Raw genomic sequence first — 20,427 nt, 5'->3', positions numbered from 1 at the left:
GCTGGTGTACGGTGCGTTCAAGTACGGGGCTGGGGTACGGTGCTGGGGTACGGTGCGTCCAAGTACGGGGCTGGGGTATGGTGCTGGGGTACGGTGCGTCCAAGTACGGGGCTGGGGTATGGTGCTGGGGTATGGTGCGTACAAGTATGGGGCTTGGGTACGGTGCGTCCAAGTACGGGGCTGGGGTACGGTGCTGGGGTATGGTGTGTACAAGTGCAGTGCTGGGGTACGGGGCGTCCAAGTACGGGGCTGGGGTACGGTGCTGGGGTAAGGTGTGTCCAAGTATGGGGCTGGGGTACGGTGCTGGGGTACGGTACGTACATGTGCGGGGCTGGGGTACGGTGCAGACATAGGGGGGTACAGTGCTGACATACGGGGGGGTACGGTGCTGACATACGGGGGGACGTGCGGACATACACAGGGGGGAGGGGGGGCTGTACGACTCGTATCCTGGGCACAAGTTTACCCGGGATACGAGTGGTACAGAGTTCGCTCCGTATGGGACGTTTTACATACGCTTGTATATTCGAAAGGGCAGTACAGATCGTACTTGTGCGCTCGGACTTCAGTTTTACGATTTGTATGTAAAACTGTCCGGGTACGTCTCGTAGACCTTTTCCCGAAGCGATTCGTATGTATTTTTCACGTACGAATCGTACTTCACCGGCGGGACAGGATTGTACGATTCGTACGTAAAAATATACGGATACGAGTCGTACGGGAAACTATTTTACCCGATCGGAATCGGCACCTAAGTTTTTATATTTTACCTATACCTTTTTTTAAAAACCCACACAACATTGCAAAACACAAATAGTGACATTAATCAAAAGTAAAATAACTTTTATGTTGTGTCTAACCCTGTTTCATATGTAAAAATATGGCAATTGTATTCAGAAGAATGTTGATGTGAACATCACTGAGATAAATCCTTTTTTTTCAGATGAGATCTTTTAAAATAAATATGCACCTAGATGAAAAAAGTTTAGTGTGTTTCAATAAAATAAAAATGTGCTTCCTGGTGTGCGTGACACTGTTGTTGCACCACTCCAACACTCTGACTTCTGATTGGAATCTTAAACATCGTAAGACTGACACCATGAACTCCGTTCAGATAGTGAGGCTCGCTGTAACTGGCACGCTGCCTTGAGATCAGAAGCCCACTGCCATCAAAACTGTATGAGTCAACACAAAGTAAACTTTATATACTTTTAAATATTCAAAAAAAATTGCCACGTCACATGTTTTCATGTGTTTACACTTCAAGTATTCAATGTAATGAGACGTCCCGCTGTTTGCATGCCTGACCTTACACGCGGCGATCGCGCGCCGAGCTCCACAGCTTCACTGATTTAAACAAATGCACGAATCTTAATCATGCCGCTCTGCATCCACGCACCGACCGCGTGCCAAACTCCTTACACAATTTAAACGCTTAACTTCACGCTGATACTCCAAACTTTCAAATTAAATTTACCATCCGCTCTGCAACATTTACATGACAGAGACCTCCGAGCCTTGACACGGCACTTTCTTTTTAATAATGCGCTAAAGATCTTAACTTCTTTCTGACATTTTCGCCCAGTGCTTAATTTGTAAAATATGAAGTGCAGGTGCTCAAATGTTTGTTGGAGGCCACACCTACTTTTCTTCAGCTCCACCCACTCCCTCCACTAGCTCCACCCACTTACTCTATTAGCTCCACCCACATCCTCAACTGGCACGGCTGAATGTCAGATATAATACCGGATCTGAGTTTCAGCAAGGGAGCCTTCCTCATAGTAAGGTTTTGATAGGAGATTCGCTTGCCCTGTGAAAATTTTGAAAAAAATGAAATCAAAAGTGCATTTAGAGCACAATTTTTGAATATATTTGCCAAAATCACTAATGCATCGAAAAGGGACAATTTCAGTGATCTATGTGCTGATTTGGGGAAAGGACAATACTGGGGTATGCCATTTTTTAACAGAGTCTGAGTTCAAAGATACAAATTTTACATAGCTTATATAAGTGTACACTCACTGTGATGGTTCTTCTAGTTTAGAGCACAAACTTAATTTCAAGGGCCACGCAGCGCTGTACATCAAACCAAAGAGGAACAGCAGGAACATTATTCAAATGCATAAAATGTTTGGCACATATCACAAATGGTCATTTTCTGTTTTACTGTACTGAATAAACTTATGCTTTTAAAGGCAGCTATTTCATCCATCTCATTAAAAAAATAAGCTTTTGTATGATGGTGTTCACAGCCTATGAAATATACTGCTTTGTAAATTCTAGTACTTAGAATAAATAAATCAGTGATATGCTAACAAGTATTGCGTGATCTGGCTTTTCTGTTGACGGGAGTAGTATTACCAGAAGTGACAAACAAAACAGTCCTAGAAATGCCCAAAGGTTGACGCCATTATACTAGTCTTTCATGCAAGCACGACTTGAAGGGAGCAGTTAGATTTAGGTGCCAGGGGCGTGATGAGAGAGCTCCAAACAAGCTATGCAAAGAGAAAGGTGGGCTTTTGGAGAAACTGTTACCAGAAACATGCTGCACATTGACTTTCAGCTGTACGTTCTTTTTTCTTGGAATCATGTCTTGGCTATAAAAATATGTTTCTTTATTTAGGCAAATTAAAACAGACCTGTCAGGTTTTTGGATGGCATCTGTGTGTGCCTACACGGCCATATAACAAAAAATGTGGAATTTTATCATTAGATTTAGTAAGCAAATATACTGAATCAGCAGTTCAGAAGAGCAGATTTCTAGGACACCGAAGAGAAGGTACACAGCCATGATTAATATCTTCTGGAGACTATAAAGACCTGAAACAACTAGAGCTTAGCTACGCATTTGTGGTAAAGTGAGGTAAACCATTTTTTATTCCGCTGTCTGTAATTAAGCTCTGGTTCGGTGGAGAGTGAAGATAATTCCTCTCACTGATCTTTTAATGTAAGCCTAAATATGTGGTCAGTGGATTTATATTACTGAAACTTGTAACTGCTTACTGCTCAAATGGCAGGCAATGGAGCCATGGGCCGTTAGGCCCGTCACCAGTCATCCACAGTTAGAGCCTAGGTTGACGTTCTAATTTCCTGTCTGCGCCATCCCCAATAACGGGCATTTCAGGAGTGCAAGAGCGAGACACAGATGTGCCCATTTTTTGCCAGCCTGCACTGATTTAGCATTTTAGCCACTCTGAAGCAAGGGAGGAATCAGAATTGGGAAGAATGGAGGATAGTACAAAGGCAGGGGCCGGGCGGGCGGAAAGAGCAGGCCAGTTTAACTTAACTCCAGCAGGGCCATATCATATTTATCAGTATCATGCAGTGCTGGTATTGTGATATATAAGTTTACGGCCGGCGGCAGCTACTACTAGGTGGCCGCCAGCCAGGCAGTGCATCATCATTCATAATCAAATCTAGTGTAGCCACCGGACCAGAGCTACTACTATACTGACGTGACCTGCTGAAATTCAGGTGCATTTTAATGCCTGCGGTGCTGGTAAACAAGACAACTAGGGCTTGTGTTAGAGTCGGGGATCTCTGGTTGGCGCAAGGTTGCCCTTGTGTCAAGCAGGAACCCTCTCCTCTACGTCAGGGCGCAGGATAACCCCTCGTGAATGACCCTTGCTCACCCTCTAGGTGCGTGGCGTGAGCAGCCAAGGCGATTCCTCAGGCGTTGTTGGTTAAGCACTTACAATCATACACACAGTAAATACATCAATCCCCCCAGAAACGGACACCAGACTTGAATATATATAAAAATACGCTTCTTTATGTAAAAATAGGTATATATATCTCAGCAGACTTATCACAAGACCAACAACGTTTTCGCTAGGCCACCAGGTTATAAAGCAGGCAAATGTTCGTTGTTCGTAGCTTCAAATGGATACTTTGTAGTCTCTTGCAAATGTTACTTGTGGTTCCAGTACTCACAGAGATCGACTCCTGCGAACGGGGAAATAAGGCGTTGCGGGCCCCGAGCCCGATGCTGGAACTTCTTTCGTGATGCGGAGAGTCGGCACAGGTCGGTGCGACTCTCGGCTTGGGAAGTGCTCTTGGGTCCTCAATCAGCAGGTGTGGGCAAGTAGGCAGGCGCGGCCCGCGACCCTTTAGCACGGCGGTGCAGGAGGGGTCTCCACAGCGGGGGCGGCGCGGCCTGAGATGTCCGGGGATAGCGAAGCGGGGTCGCAGGGCACGGTCAGTGCAGCTGGATGACCCGGCGTAGATCACAGTCGTCGGACGGCTTCCGGCGGGAGGGGTGATAGCGCGGTCAGCGCGCTCCAGTAGCAGGCGGTGACAGGGATGCAGGCGGCCTGGCCCGGGAACAGAGAGCGGCTCGGGACGGAGCGGGGCTCTCACGGGTTGGAGGCAGGCGAGCTTCTGAGTGTCACGGCCCTAGGAGGGGCAATGAGGGGCGCAGTCTCTTTTCCAGCGGGATGCCCACACGGCTCGAATTGGAGGATGAGCAAGGAGCACAGAGAACCCACTGGTCCTGGGGTTCAGTTCAGGGGGCAAGCTCAGATCAAGCCCTTGGAGAATGTTCAAGCACAAAGTAGCAAAGTCTTTTCAGTAAGTCTCTTCCTCTCCTTCCTCAGCAAGGCAAGCAGCAGGCCAGCTCCTCCGGCGTCTTCTTCTCCTTCTAGTCGGGCAGCGGTTCTTTGTGGTAAACAGGATTCTGATTTCTTAGGAGCCAGGCTCCTACTTTTATACCATGATTCTTTTGTTCTTTAGCGCCAGGGGGCCTAGGCCTGGCTCAGTCCAGTTCTGGAGCACTTTGTTATGGTGACTCTGCTCTTTCCTTTCAGCAGCAGGGCAGAGACATCAGCCGCTCCACAGGGGGCGGCGCCGGCTTTGTGGTGGCAGAGCACAGGTCTTTTCAAGAGTCAAGGTGTACTCCTCCCACCCATCCTGGTGTCATCTCTCTACCCACCACCTGGCAGCCAACCTGTCTCTGGGGATTCCCCAACCCTGCTCCTTACTGTTGCCAGGCAGAACACATACACACAGCAGAGGCGGACTGAGATGGTCAGGTCAGTAAATACTAACTTTCTAAAAGTAGTATTTACAAACCCAGGATATTAAAATAAACTTGACTACAAGAAGTATTTTATTATTCTGAGTTCAGGCATACTAAACTTGACATTCTACCATGCTCTCTGAGTCCACTGGGGTCACAGCGTTGGCGTGATCCCAGCAGCCCATTCTGGCCTATGGAGAGCAGGTAGCCTTCAATAGTGAAAACGGAAATGGCTGTAATTCACTACTAAGACATGCCACACACATCAGGGCATGTCCTACCTTATGCCTACAATGCACCCTGCCCTTGGGCCTACCAGAGGGGTGGCTAATATGTAGGTAAGGGAAGGTTTAGGGACTAGCAAGTGGGGGCACTTGCGCAGTCAGCGCGACGGTCCCGGACCGCGCACAGGGTCTGCGGTGGCAGACCCTAGACACATTTTACAAGGCCGCTTCCTGTGGGTGGCGCAACCAGCGCTGCAAGCCCACCAGCAGCATTGGCATTCACAAGCCCTGGCACCCCTGGTGCACTCTACTGGGGACTGACAGTGAATCCAATAAACCAATCATGAACATCAATTACAGGTACACTTTACCTAGGGAGCACTTGCACTGCGGCACGGATTAGCCGTGGCGCAGTGCCCTGAGCGGACAACACCAGCAAAACAATCGAGGCACACCATCAAAAAGTGGAAGGGAAACTCACGCCAAGGTGCCAGGTCTAACACGTGTCCCCTCCAGCTGAAATGTGGGGAGAACTACCCTTGCCCAGGGGGTTCCTCGTCACTAAGGCGGAAATACCTGGACAGACCGTCAGCGTTGGCGTGATCTGTACCCGGACGGTGTTCCACCGTAAAGTCCATACCCTGTAGGGAGATGGACCACCTCAACAGCTTTGGGTTCTCACCCCTCATTTGCATCAACCATCTGAGGGGCCTGTGGTCCGTCTGAACCCGGAAGTGAGACCCAAACAAGTAGGGTCTTAGCTTCTTCAGCGCCCAGACCACAGCAAATGCTTCTCGCTCAATTGCACTCCACCTACTTTCCCGTGGAAGTAACCTCCTACTGATGAAGGCTACGGGTTGGTCCCAGCCCTCCTCAGTCATCTGTGAGAGAACAGCCCCTACACCATGCTCTGAAGCGTCTGTCTGCACTAGGAATTCCTTGGAGAAGTCAGGGGCCAAGAGCACGGGCGCCGTGCACATGGCAGTCTTCAGGGTGTCGAAAGCTTTCTGACAGGTGTCAGTCCAAATCACGTTCCTGGGCTGCTTCTTGGAAGTCAGCTCTGTCAAGGGGGCAACAATCGTTCCATAGCCCTTGACAAACCTCCTGTAGTACCCAGTGAGCCCCAGGAAGGCCCTCACTGCGGTCTGCGTCTTGGGGGGTTCCCAAGCCAGGATGGTCTCAATTTTGGGTTGCAAGGGTGCCACCTTGCCACTCCCCACTTGATGTCCCAAGTACACCACGGAACCCTGCCCGATCTGGCACTTGCTTGCCTTGATCGTGAGGCCTGCTCGGCGCAGAGCCATCAACACTTCCCAGAGGTGGCGCAGGTGTTCGGGCCAGGTGGCACTGAACACTGCGATGTCATCCAGGTAGGCGGCACTGAACGCATCCAGCCCAACCAGTACCTGGTTGACCAACCTCTGAAAGGTGGCAGGGGCATTCTTCATCCCAAATGGCATGACTCGGAACTGGAAGTGCCCATCTGGTGTAGAGAATGCTGACCTCTCTTTGGCCCCATCGGTCAAGGCGATCTGCCAGTACCCAGACGTTAAATCAAACGTGCTGAGGAACCGGGCAGCCCCCAGCCGATCAATGAGCTCATCAGCTCTGGGGATGGGGTGCGCGTCATTCTTCGTTACTGAGTTGAGTCCTCTGTAGTCCACACAGAACCGGAGTTCAGGTGTGGCTCCCGGCGCAGCAGCTTTGGGGACCAAGACCACGGGGCTGGACCAAGGACTGCTGGAGGACTCAACCACCCCTAGCGCAAGCATTTTGGAGACCTCCTCCTTAATGCAAGCTCTGACCCTGTCAGTTACCCTGTAAGCCTTGTGCTTCACAGGTAAGCTGTCTCCTGTGTCCACATCATGGACGCACCAATCTGTGACACCAGGAACCAGGGAGAATCGGTCGGAAAACTGCCCCAGCAAGTGGCGGCAATCTTCCTGTTGTTCGGGCGTCAGGGTGGGTGAGAGGTTAACTCCATCCACTGACCCATCTTTCTCAGAGGCCACTAAGAGGTCAGGAAGAGGCTCGGTCTCCTCTTCCATTCCATCATCAGTGGCCAGCAGCATGCCCACTTCGGTCCTCTCTAATTGGGGCTTAAGGCGGTTAACATGTAGGACCCTCAAAGGGTTCCTGGGAGTCTGCATGTCCACCAAGTAGGTGATAGGACTTTTGCGCTCCACAACCTCAAATGGACCTGTCCACTTATCCTGAAGTGCACAAGGCTCCACTGGGGCCAAGACCCACACCTTTTGTCCAGGTTGAAGCTCTACCAGAGTGGCATTCCGGTCGTACCACCGCTTCATCTCCTCCTGGCTGGCTTCCAGATTTGCCTCAGCAAGTTGCCTGAAACGCCGAGTCTGGTTTCGGAAGGCCAGCATGTAACTGTATACATTCTGGGGAGGTGTCCTGGGAGATTGCTCCCAGCCTTCCTTTACCAAACTCAGAGGTCCTCTTACCGGGTGACCATACAGAAGCTCAAAGGGGCTGAATCCTAGAGACTTCTGTGGCACCTCTCGGTAAGCGAAGAGCAGGCATGGCAAGAGGACGTCCCACTTACGCCTCATCGGACCGTCCAGGCCCATGATCATGCCTTTGAGGGTTCGGTTGAATCTCTCAACCAACCCATTTCCTTGGGGGTGGTAAGGAGTGGTGAACTTGTAAGTTACCCCACACTCCTTCCACAGGGATTTCATATATGTGGATATGAAATTGGTCCCCCTGTCGCTCACCACCTCTAGAGGGAATCCCACTCGGGAGAAAATTCCCATCAGTGCCCGTCCCACCACGGGGGCCGTCACTGTCCTCAGAGGGATGGCTTCAGGGTACCGGGTGGCATGGTCCACCAAGACCAGGATGAACCTGTTGCCCAGGGCTGTCTTGGGGTCCAGAGGCCCCACAATATCAATACCCACTCGTTGGAATGGCGTACCGACCACCGGGAAAGGTTGCAGAGGAGCCTTGTGCTTCCCTCCGCTCTTACCACTTGCCTGGCAAGTCTGACAGGTTCTGCAGTAGGAATCTGAATTCTTGTGCATTTGGGGCCAGTAAAAGTGGGTGACAAGCCTGTCATAGGTCTTGTCCATCCCCAAATGTCCTGCTAAAGGCACATCGTGAGCCAGCCCCAGTAGGAAGGTTCTGAACTTCTGGGGTACCACCAGCACACGGGCTGACCCAGGTTCTGCAGCCTTAGGCTCGGAATACAGGAGGTCACTCTCCCAGTACACGTAGTGTGTTTTGGCCTGAACACCGTTGGCCTGGTCTGCAGCCTGTTGCCGCATACCTACGAGAGAAGGGCATTCTTTCTGCTCCCTGCAGAATTCCTCCCTGGAGGGACCTCCTTCTTGCTGCCAATGGGTCAGCTCAGGCAAGTCTCCCAGTTCGGCAATCTGTTCCCCGGTAGGCTCCAGAGCATCCCCCTCAGGGTCTACTTCCTCCTGGGCCGTGGGAACTTCGGGGGCCGGTTTCCCGCGCCTCCTGCGCCTTCTCCCTAAGGCCGGTTCCTGGACCTCTCCCTCAGGCTCCAGGACCCTCTCAACACCCCTACTGGCTGCCATGGACCGGGTGGTCACGCACGCCCAGTCGGGTAGACCCACCATCCTCAGATGCGTGGTCTTCTCCACCTTTTCCCAAGGGGAGCTCTCCAGGTCGTTCCCTAGCAGACAGTCTACAGGCATGTCAGTTCTCACAGCGACTTGTAGAGTACCAGAGACCTCCCCCCACTCAAAGGGAACTTGAGCCATTGGACAACGACTCTCTACGTTGTCAGCATTGACAACCCTACAGTAGGCATTGGGTACAATTTGCTCTTGAGACACCAGGTGTTGCCTCACCGAGGTCACGCTGGCTCCTGTATCTCTAAGAGCCTCAACCTTCTTTCCATTGATGGTCACCACTTGCCCATATTTCTTAGTGTTAGAGGGCAGGTAGGTTACAGGGACCATCTCACTGTCTCCTAGCGAGACTAGGGTCATCTGCCCGGGACCCCCACCCTCCTGGACTGCTACCTCCTCCCCAAAGTTAACACTAGCTACTTGCCGGGGTGGAGCACCAGTGGGTGCGGTCTTACCAAACAGGCGACACTTAGGATCAGAGGCAATGTGACCCGGGTCACCACACCTATAACAATTGAAGGGCCCCTTTGGAACAGGTCTACCTGTCGGGGCCCCGTTCTGCTGCGGGGGTGGGGGAGGCTGAGAACCCTTCTGCTGGTTCCCTTGGGGATTACTTTGGGGGCCTTTTTGGAACCCTTTCTGTTTACCCCTGTCCCCCCCACTCTTCTGCTGGGGACCCTGCCCACCTTTGGCGGAGTCTCCCACTTGACCCTTGTGGACCCTGGTGCTGAGCCAGCGGTCCGCCTCCTCAGCAAGCTTCCTCGGGTTGGACAGCTTGCTATCAATCAGGTGCTGGCGTAGCTCAGGAAAACATTGACTGGACAAGTGCTCCCATGCAATTAAATCAAGCAGTCCTTGATAATCATTCACTTTGCTACCCTTCACCCAACCATCCAGCGCTCTGCAGAAAAAGGTCACATACTCCACATACGTACTCTCAGGGATCTTCTTGGTCTCCCTGAACCTCTGTCTATATAGCTCAGGAGTTAACCCATACCTGGTCATTAAAGCTTCCTTCATATGGGGGTATGAGGTCTGGACTTCTAAGGGCAAATCTAACAGTGTGTCCCGCCCTTCCGCAAGGAACCTTCCCCACAACCCCGCTCCCCAGTCTTTCTCAGGGACCCGGTGTGAGGACATGGCCACCTCGTAGGCTCTAAACCACTGCCCTATGTCATCCTTTCTAAAATACTCCTTTACTACATCTTTGGGGATGTACACCTTGGACTCTACCTGCACTGGTGGAGTGCTGCCACCAGAAGGAGCGGTGTCCAAACTTTTCGCCTTCAGCTCCAACTCCTTCAATCTTATATCATGATCCATTTGGCGTTGTTGTGCCTCCAGGGCCAACTTCTGCTTTTCCATTTCCATTTGTCCTGCCAACTTTGCCATCTCCATTGCATGCGCCCTGTCGGCTGCCCTGTCTGCCAGCTCCTCTGGCGACCGGACTCTGCTGGGTTCCTCAAGGTTGTCGGGTGGAACGATGTCCCCCGCATTCCGTGGGTCTCGTGACTCCTTCCAGGCTCTCAGCGCCTTGGCGTACTGGGTTCTCCTCTTGAATCCAGCATGGGGAACTCGGAATTTTACACTGTAGCCTTTCAATTGCTCTATCGTGTAGCCTTCCAGTCTCTCCCAATCCACCTCATCTATTCCGGAAATCACAGAGAGTGCTCTTCCAGCGGAGAGTGAGCCAGGCATGGTTGCAGTAATGGCAGATGTCTCAACAAAGTTCAACAAATAAAAACCTGTGGCTGCGTTATTTGGTCTGCTCTCACTATCTGGTGATTAATAATTCACTGTATGCAAATTACAAGTGCAAATCCGAAATCCCACCCGCTGCCACCAATGTTAGAGTCGGGGATCTCTGGTTGGCGCAAGGTTGCCCTTGTGTCAAGCAGGAACCCTCTCCTCTACGTCAGGGCGCAGGATAACCCCTCGTGAATGACCCTTGCTCACCCTCTAGGTGCGTAGCGTGAGCAGCCAAGGCGATTCCTCAGGCGTTGTTGGTTAAGCACTTACAATCATACACACAGTAAATACATCAATCCCCCCAGAAACGGACACCAGACTTGAATATATATAAAAATACGCTTCTTTATGTAAAAATAGGTATATATATCTCAGCAGACTTATCACAAGACCAACAACGTTTTCGCTAGGCCACCAGGTTATAAAGCAGGCAAATGTTCGTTGTTCGTAGCTTCAAATGGATACTTTGTAGTCTCTTGCAAATGTTACTTGTGGTTCCAGTACTCACAGAGATCGACTCCTGCGAACGGGGAAATAAGGCGTTGCGGGCCCCGAGCCCGATGCTGGAACTTCTTTCGTGATGCGGAGAGTCGGCACAGGTCGGTGCGACTCTCGGCTTGGGAAGTGCTCTTGGGTCCTCAATCAGCAGGTGTGGGCAAGTAGGCAGGCGCGGCCCGCGACCCTTTAGCACGGCGGTGCAGGAGGGGTCTCCACAGCGGGGGCGGCGCGGCCTGAGATGTCCGGGGATAGCGAAGCGGGGTCGCAGGGCACGGTCAGTGCAGCTGGATGACCCGGCGTAGATCACAGTCGTCGGACGGCTTCCAGCGGGAGGGGTGATAGCGCGGTCAGCGCGCTCCAGTAGCAGGCGGTGACAGGGATGCAGGCGGCCTGGCCCGGGAACAGAGAGCGGCTCGGGACGGAGCGGGGCTCTCACGGGTTGGAGGCAGGCGAGCTTCTGAGTGTCACGGCCCTAGGAGGGGCGATGAGGGGCGCAGTCTCTTTTCCAGCGGGATGCCCACACGGCTCGAATTGGAGGATGAGCAAGGAGCACAGAGAACCCACAGGTCCTGGGGTTCAGTTCAGGGGGCAAGCTCAGATCAAGCCCTTGGAGAATGTTCAAGCACAAAGTAGCAAAGTCTTTTCAGTAAGTCTCTTCCTCTCCTTCCTCAGCAAGGCAAGCAGCAGGCCAGCTCCTCTGGCGTCTTCTTCTCCTTCTAGTCGGGCAGAGGTTCTTTGTGGTAAACAGGATTCTGATTTCTTAGGAGCCAGGCTCCTACTTTTATACCATGATTCTTTTGTTCTTTAGCGCCAGGGGGCCTAGGCCTGGCTCAGTCCAGTTCTGGAGCACTTTGTTATGGTGACTCTGCTCTTTCCTTTCAGCAGCACAGCAGAGACATCAGCCGCACCACAGGGGGCGGCGCCGGCTTTGTGGTGGCAGAGCACAGGTCTATTCAAGAGTCAAGGTGTACTCCTCCCACCCATCCTGGTGTCATCTCTCTACCCACCACCTGGCAGCCAACCTGTCTCTGGGGATTCCCCAACCCTGCTCCTTACTGTTGCCAGGCAGAACACATACACACAGCAGAGGCGGACTGAGATGGTCAGGTCAGTAAATACTAACTTTCTAAAAGTAGTATTTACAAACCCAGGATATTAAAATAAACTTGACTACAAGAAGTATTTTATTATTCTGAGTTCAGGCATACTAAACTTGACATTCTACCATGCTCTCTGAGTCCACTGGGGTCACAGCGTTGGCGTGATCCCAGCAGCCCATTCTGGCCTATGGAGAGCAGGTAGCCTTCAATAGTGAAAACGGAAATGGCTGTAATTCACTACTAAGACATGCCACACACATCAGGGCATGTCCTACCTTATGCCTACAATTCACCCTGCCCTTGGGCCTACCAGATGGGTGGCTAATATGTAGGTAAGGGAAGGTTTAGGGACTAGCAAGTGGGGGCACTTGCGCAGTCAGCGCGACGGTCCCGGACCGCGCACAGGGTCTGCGGTGGCAGACCCTAGACACATTTTACAAGGCCGCTTCCTGTGGGTGGCGCAACCAGCGCTGCAAGCCCACCAGCAGCATTGGCATTCACAAGCCCTGGCACCCCTGGTGCACTCTACTGGGGACTGACAGTGAATCCAATAAACCAATCATGAACATCAATTACAGGTACACTTTACCTAGGGAGCACTTGCACTGCGGCACGGATTAGCCGTGGCGCAGTGCCCTGAGCGGACAACACCAGCAAAACAATCGAGGCACACCATCAAAAAGTGGAAGGGAAACTCACGCCAAGGTGCCAGGTCTAACAGCTTGTCTACTCTATGCACACCCCGTGAGCTGCATTTTCAACAACCGGATGTGATTTTATAGAAAACTAGTAACTCTTCACAGCATCTCTGTTTGGTCAATACATCTGATCTCCGACTGTTCTAGAAACTCAATATTACTGTAGGCCTCACTACATAAGGAGGTCCTGGCCTGCGTCAGAAGTGTGCCTGCATTTGAAAGCAAATAATCATTTTATACCTGACCCGGAGAGAGATTTGACATAAATCCTCCAATGCAATGAGAACGCTATAAACAATAAATGGTTTTGCTGAGGTTGGTGCTACAATCACTTGCAAAGCACACTCGGGTACCCTCTGTTTGGTGCCCCTGGCAGTAGAGGGTAAAACTTACGCTTGTCCAAGTTTACAAAGCCTGCCCAGCAATCACACGTAAGTACGCTCCACAGCTCTCCACAGCCCACACTAGAGATTGCAACTACACCTCTCCAGGGTACCACAGAGCACACGGGAGGCTGCACAACAGCTCTCAAGGGCACCACACCGCACACTAGAGACTGCACTACCGCTATCAAAATCATGTGAGCATAAAGGAACCTTTTTACGTCCCCGCATTAGACTAGTGGATCTGCTCATTAGTCTAATGCGGCAGTTTGACCATGAGATCCGTCACCCGAAAAACTTTTAGTACGAGAGGTTTAACGATTCTTGCATCGGGGCCTGTGGTTTCCAGATACTGAGACGGTTTGTTACAGACACCGTCAGCCATAAAAAAACGTCTCTGGATAGAGGCTTCTAGAACACACCACTGCCTCTGATGGATCTGTAGGAGGTTTTCTGGTGACCGTCTATACTACATAATGCTGACGACCGTCACGCCAAAACACTCAAAAAAAGGCAGCGTTGGTTTGGCATGGGCCACTAGGTCCACAGCATTTTATTGACATGGCGAGTGTGACTAATTAGTATAAAATAGAATTTCTTACCGTTCGCGGAGGTCCGGGCCGCCGGGGCACACACTGCAGGCCTTTAGCTTCATTCACTGATTATTAGGCCTGCCTGGTTGCTGCCTGCCAGTTCTCAACGTCCTCGTGAGGTCGGGCTGGCCTGGCACTCTGTTCAGTGTTGAACCGTTGTACCGACGATGACTCGGGTGGTGGGGCGTGGCAATGCAATCTGAGAAACTCTGCGCATGCCCTGCTGCTACACAGCCCCAGCCCCCATAGAACCAATATCACGCCCAAATCAGGCCCCGCCCACTGTGCCCGTAAAACACTGAACTAAGGGCCGCTACCATCAACATATTCTAGTACTGAACATATCAGATTGGGGTTCATTCATACGAATCTCCTCTGGGCTCAGCCAGGAGGACAGGTTCAGTCTCACAGCCGTGTCCGCAACACCGCTCTCTGCGAAAAGTCCATTAGTGAGGTAAATCAAATATGTCAATGAATGACGCACAAAGATGGTTGTAGACCCGGCCCTGACAATTATGTGCCGGTGCTGAGCACCGGAAAGCTCCGGCACAAATTAAGCCCTGTTTTCGCCTAATCTTATCTGCGCATAAAACGTAAATTAGTACCTTCACGGGTTCGATCCACCCGCACACTTCTTTCCGGAAGAGCTAACACCAACGCTCAATTCCGAAAATGCCTATTTTCATTAAAAACCATACTGCACAGCTCCCCTCTTTAAGAATTTATATCCGATGTTGAGGTGTCACACTGCTACTCCTTCAAACATTCCCTGCTCGTCGCCAGTATAACGTTTAAGATATTACACACAGGACACACATGTAAAAGGTTGAAGTTGGAGGTTTATTAATAAACACCTCATCCATCTGCAGCCGGTGAGTAACTGACAGAAGAGAAATATCTAACACATAGGTTCTACATTCCATAGAACTCTGAGGCATGAACACCAAGAAGGAGAACACCACATACAGCACACACATAGAAAAAGGAAAAATGAGAAGAAATAAAGATATTTCTCCTCATTGTGCTCCCTTACACGTCCCCTGGGAAGGCGTAAGTTGTGGGCGCTGCCTTAGAGTTACAATTTCTTGTAAATCTGGGGCAGAGTCAAAAAGCCATGGATGTTGCTGGGAAAGCCCTCAGCAGCACCCATTGCACACCACTTTAATGCAGAAACCTGTGTTAAAGGGAATGATATTTATGAGGCAGCATTAAGTAAAAAAAGTGACTTAGTACTGCCTCGTAAATATGGAGCAGGCTCCTGCGTCCAAAAAGGGACGTTCGATGGCGCAAGGGACCTCATAAATGAGCCAACGGAACATCCCTTTTTGGACTATGATTTCATAGTCCCCCAGCAAATTATGTGTGGAAAATCCGCACTCGCAAAGATGCTATTTATAAATCCCTTTGTGGATAGCAAACAATCGTAAACTTACATAAATGTGTACGTTTACCTTTGTGAATCAGGCTCGTTATGTGTGTGATTAATACTTTAGTCATCAACAAGCATCAATCACACACATAACGGGCCTTATTCACAAAGGTAAACCTATACGTTTGTGTAAATTTACGATTGTTTGCTATCTACAAATGGATTACGAGTAGTATCTTTATGAGTTTGGATTCTCCGTACATAATTTTATTTGTGCAGACTCTACACTCGTTAAGATACTACTCGTAAATCCCTTTGTGAATAGCAAACACTCATAAACTTACACAAAAGTGTACAATTACCTTTGTGAATGAGGCCTAAAGCGATTCATGCCCACGTCTCGGAACCATTGTCTATAAAATTAGGAGGGTCATTTTACAGAGCAAGTTAGCATTAAGAGAGTATTGTTTAATTCATTTTAAGTACATTTTCACTTCAATCAGGTTTTGTACAATACCAATTAGCAGGTAGGAGTTTGATAAGGGAGCAGGGCATGAAAGCAATTTCTCCTCTACCAGGACCACGACTGGCTGTGTTTACAAATAATTGGGCTGCATCCTCCTGCATCTTCTGGGAAAACATCAAACAGCTATGATTCATCCTGCTGCTGGGTGCAAGCCATTTTTGTGACCTTACAGTTGCTGCACGGATGGAGAAGGTGAAATGAAATCTCAGTCTGTTATATTACTGCCAGCTAAAATGTACAGTGCTTAAACATCTGTGATTGAAACATGATTTTGAGAAAACATCAGTATACATTTGACAATAGCACAAACCATATATGATTGGTCAAAATAAACTAATTGTTTTAGGCGTTTTTAGTTGGATTTCATGTTCAACTGTTTTATTTAATGATTAGCTCTTTATATTAAAATGGTTGTTTTTGTGTCAATCCTTGTTTTACTTCTTTTCGTAAACGTGATTTCATAGTCCCCCAGCCCTTTTCCTGAGTTACAGACTTTGTTGAGTAGTTAATGTATGTTGCATTACGTTTGTGAATGGCTGTACATAAATGGTAAATAAAATGCCTGTTGCACGGCTGATAACGCCACACAATAAAGTGACCGCCAACCTACTGAAGTAATTTCAAATAACACCACTGCAGATAATAGTAAAGAACAATTTATTGGTGCTCTTTGAATAAGGTCCTAGCTCGAAAACATGACTGGGGATAAATAAAAGAACAGAGAACTCTCTCTGCTTCTTCTGCCGTCATCCAACCCAAGCAGGACAGAACATGCAGTTCTATTTGTGCATTGGCACACAAATTAATTAAGAGCAATAAAAGACAGACTCGCTGATCTTTCTCTAATGATCTAGTGGGAAACACAATTGATGTTCTGTTCCAAGCCAGAGACCTGGAAAATAATAGGAAGAATGAAGTAGCTTTACACAATGAACTAGGGATGGACCTCATTTCACCTAAACGGCCAGGGTAACAGATGTGACATCATGGGTCCTTTGGCCACCTATAGCATCAGAGGTGGCACCTCCTCTAATGCAGAGGAGCATCGCCCCACTGCCCTCAGAACAGTGAAAAAAGGAAAAATAAAATGATCACATGGTTATTATCTTTTACTTTTTCGTAGTTGTCGGGCTGGGTTAGGGAGTGGCTGGTGTCACAGGGGGAGGAGTGGCGGGCAGCCTCTAAGTGCCTTTGCATGTTCCCCACCAGGCTGCAATGCACAGCCTGGTGGGGAACATGCACAGGCTCATAGTCCTTGTCTGAGCGCCAAACCACGGTGCTCAGACCAATCACAACACTGCGTTGTGATTGGCGTAGGGGAGTCTGTGGGACTCACCAGGAAGAAAAGCAACGACGGAGGAGAGATGGCGGCTGTGAAGAGGTACTTTTTTAAATAGTTTTTTTTCTGCCCCCTCCCCCTTTGTCACCCCCTCCAACCCCCTCTCCTCCCCCCCTGTTCCCTGCAAGATTCTACTGGAAGTCTACCCCTTATCCTTCTCACAGATTGCCATCAGCCTTCTCTCTGCTGCTCATTATCTACTTGAAGGGTTAGAGAGATCGCTATACATTTTAGAACTGATGTTAGTCAGCCCCCTTGAGTCATTTGTTAATTTCACAGAAGTAATGGCATTCCGCTCTTTGACAATGAGCATATCAGCATGCAAATTAGTTACCATCCGCGCCAGGAGCTGTGCGCTCTTTGAGACCAAGAAGGGTTTTGCCCTTAAACCTTTTTTTGTATTGGCGAAGGCCCGGCAGCTAATCGACCAGTAACGTTTTACAAAAGTCATGCCAAACCAAAGCAAACAATAGGAAAGAAAAAAAACTGGTAGTCATCAGCAGACCTATTGACTTTGCCAATGCTTAAAGTCCTTGCCACTGTATTCATAATGATAAAGACAGGGAATTGGGTGGGTAGTTCCAGGGGTAGTAAAAAGCAAAGAAGAAATAGCAGATGCTTCCCTAGGCTATCCATAATTAATGTCTATGCCACTAGTTTTACAACGTGTGATACTGTAATGAGAGTTTTTACCTTAAAGTGCTCAAGGTATCAGTGAGTGGCAAATAACAGCTATGAAAGAGTTTGTGTTCTTTGGTTTCATTTAGCAATAAAGTGGCTTTTAGGGCACAAAGAGCACTCAACAGACTGAAATGACCTATGGTCAGGAAACCTATGCTACATGGGATGTAGCCAGATGTTAATAGCGTTATTTCGTTTTTGAGGCTAACAGATTTGGTTGATGCTAGTCATGGAAGAAATTCTGAGCAGTCCAGCAAACATGACAGATGAAGATCTACCTATATAACTATGGAACAATAAAAAGTGATGAGAGCAGTGCTTGCAGAATTCTTAGCCACTGTTAATTGCTTTGGCTTTGTGCCAGACCCTAATTTCTTTGCCCAACGTGCCACTCCAGGAGAGCAACCACATGTACATGAGTTTTGGTCCTGCTCTGCACAGATATCAGCTGGTTCCTCATTGGAACATAGGGATATTGAGGGATGCTCTATCTGGAAAAGCAGTCACTTTGGGTCAGATTTTCAAAAAATTAATGTAGTGCAGTACAGCCCACAACGAGGCTGCGTTGCACTGCATTGCATGACAGGGAGGGAGCAGTGGAGTGCCATATATACAGGGATATGGCTCTCTCCTCCCCTTTTCCTAGTGCAGGTGCTGATTTCAGCTGTTGTGCGCCACACACACACATTAGCACCATAGCGCTAGGGTGTGTGCCTGAGTCTAGCATAGGTTTTGTACAGGAAGGGTACCCTTCCTGTAAAAAACACCATGCCTAGTCAAGGTTAAAAGCTTTCCTCACTTTGTATGTGTGCTGCACCGTGCAGCACAAAGGCAAAGTCAGAAAAGAGAGAAGAAATAAAAACATTTCTCCTGTTAGTGCCTTGTTTAAGTGGTGTTAACTTTTGGAGCTAAACCCTGTCTACAATTCTTTTTAGATAAAGTTTTGTGTCTAATGACATGGGTGGTTGCATGGGGCCACCCGTGTACCACCCACATTCCTGTGGCGATAGGGACTTCGTCTTTTTTACAAGGTGGCGTTAAGCCACTTAACGTGGCCTAACACCACCTTGTAAAAAAGGCCCCCTTTCACGCTATACTTATCGTGAAAGGCCTGGGCAATGGGTGTTGTGGTGGGCATTTCGCCGCAACAGCCATTGATTTTAACGTTGCCCCATATTTACAAGGGTGGCATAAATAGGAAGCAGCACCAAAATTAAGACCAGGGAATACTTGGTCTTAACATGGCGAAACGAGGAGAAATGCTTTATTTTTCATAATGTTTGCTGTTTCTATGTTTGCTGCATTGTGTAGCACACTAGAAACAGCAAAACGCTATGAACGATTGTTTATATGCAGGAAGGTGCCCCTTCTTGCACATAAACAATCATAACAAAATGACAATTTGAAACTTCTATGAGTGCTGCACAATGCAGCACACATAGGAGTTACAAATCGCCATTATTGATTGTTTATGTGCAGGAAAGGACACCTTCCTTTACATAAACAATCCTTCCCTCAACGTAGGCACCCTTGCACTATGGTGCAAGGGAGCCTCCATTGGCGCAAGGTAGCTGAATTTAGCACCAGTGCTAGGGAAAACGCAAGGATGTGCAATATCATTTGAAATATCTTAGCCTTTTGTGCTTAACGCCACGCTCCGCCAGTCCCTTGTAAATATGCCCCTCTGTCTTGACCCAAGATTTTGGATGTTCTGCGAAGGTGATAGGACCGTGTACGAAATTGAGTTATTCGTTGTGAAGGATGTGTGTCCAGTGCAAGTAATAGATCCCCAGTTGTCTCCTAGAGGTGAACCAAGCATCTCATTGTAGTACTTGACTCGGTGAGGTATCCAAGTAGAGCAGTTCAAGGCCTACTCAGGTGAGGTGGTGTAGGCTAGTAAACTCCGTCCCCTAACTTGCAATAAAAACACTCAATAAATGATTGTCAGTCAGAGCTTTTTTTATTACCCACACAATACTAAATACAATGCATTAAATTACAAATATGGATATCAGCTATGTGGAAATACCTTTAGTGCTATTTTGAGATCCCATGTGGTGGATATTCCTTTGGATGATTAGTGAGCTATACTAATCAAAATAACATAACATAACATAACCCCTAGTGATTCCTGACTCTCAGAATCACAATGTCTTTCCACCTATACTAGATGTAACATCAGAATATCCCTGATGAGGGAGTTTTAGCTAAAAACAGTAGATCTATTGGCATTGCCAAGAGGTCACTACATCATAATACAAAGCAAGCTTATTTGCTTTGTCAAGGGGTCACCACACCAAAAGAACAATAACCACATTTTAATCACTGCGTTTAAATGCAATGTTAATAAACGCATTGCATTGTTCCTCAACAAATATGTCAACAAAGCATTTATACTCAATACAACAATAAACTTATGTTAGAATCTTTTTTTTCACCATTTCAGGCCATTGTTGTGCTCTGTCTGCGGCCGCCGTTGGAGGTGGGTCCGAAGTAGGAGCTGCCGAGGTGGTGGAGAGGTGAGCGGGCAAGGCCCGAGGATGTCTGGGTGTGAACAAGAGTCCTGCAGGGGGGCCTGAGCAAACAGCGTGGAGCTGTTGTGATAACATGCTCACCTGTTGCGCCCCATTGAT

The sequence above is a fragment of the Triturus cristatus genome, chromosome 7 (assembly GCF_964204655.1).
Source record: "Triturus cristatus chromosome 7, aTriCri1.1, whole genome shotgun sequence".
Lineage (NCBI taxonomy): Eukaryota > Metazoa > Chordata > Amphibia > Caudata > Salamandridae > Triturus > Triturus cristatus.
Note: the sequence above shows the minus strand (reverse complement) of the source record.